This window comes from Lepisma saccharinum, chromosome 17 (genome assembly GCF_977018435.1).
Source record: "Lepisma saccharinum chromosome 17, izLepSacc3.1, whole genome shotgun sequence".
NCBI lineage: Eukaryota > Metazoa > Arthropoda > Insecta > Zygentoma > Lepismatidae > Lepisma > Lepisma saccharinum.
The window spans coordinates 48,271,653-48,272,790 of record NC_139245.1 but is presented as its reverse complement, the minus strand read 5'-3'; positions in this window follow the sequence as shown (position 1 = coordinate 48,272,790).

Genomic DNA, 1,138 nt, shown 5'->3' with positions numbered 1-1,138 from the left:
ACATGAAGAAAAGTTTTCTCTTTCTCGGAGTGAGGAATATCTGTGTAACATTCAAAATCGTAAAATATATATAGAAATTTTGAATACTGTTTAGGTTTTGGTATAGCCATGTAGCAGAAATGATTTATAGGTTTCACGCAGTTGCATACGGTACAGTATTTCATGTTACATTTATGCACTTTTTCATGTGTATTGTGTGTTAGAATAATTCTGAAACATCGGGGACACTGCTGGATTTCACTACAGACTGTACCGTTTCGGAATGGTGTAGAAACATGATTTGTGAAGCAGTTCTCATTTTTGAAAATTCTGTGACATGTCTGACATATTCTGCGAACACCTTGTTCAGGCACACACGGTGGAGTTGAACGGCACATAGAACATAATTGTTTACACAGATGGTTATGAGCTTTTTGAAATATGAGTTCGTTACACCCGCGACATTCTTGTTTTGCCGCAAATGCTCCAACACGGTTCACTATCACATCATAATGCTGTCTGAGGTTATCATAAAGAAGGTATATAAATCTGGAAGCATTTTCAGCCACTCCTTCAAACAAAACATCTTTAACATCACGAAGATTGTTGTATACAACAATTTTATATTCTGTAAGAACTTGTTGAAATTTTCTCAGTTCAGGAATTCCACTTCCTGCACACGCATTGTCTGTGAGATCTACATCTGCTTTGCGCATAAGTTCAAAAACAGGTTTGAGAAGATTTCTATTTTTTCGATACTGTGAATAGGACGGGTCATTATCAGCATAGGCCTTCCCTATGACCAGAGCTTCAGCTAAACAGAGTGGTTTCTTTCTATTTGGTACACCGACGATACTTCTTTTTTGTGTGCTTAATATGTAATTAGGTAAACAATATGTTCGCTTACCCCCACCTCCGACAGGTATGTTGACATGATCAGCTCGCAAAATTAAGCGATCTGTAGCAGTGAAGGTTTTCGCACTTTGCAATATTTTGTACATGATGTTCCACACCATATCACTTTGTAACTGGTCACACCTATGCCACCCGATGTAAATATCTTTCACGGTAGGGTCAGATATGTTAGATAGAGTTAAACCTATTTTGTCTTCATCCTTGGTGTCTTTTTTAATGTAAGTGAGAAGATTTTCGACGCCTT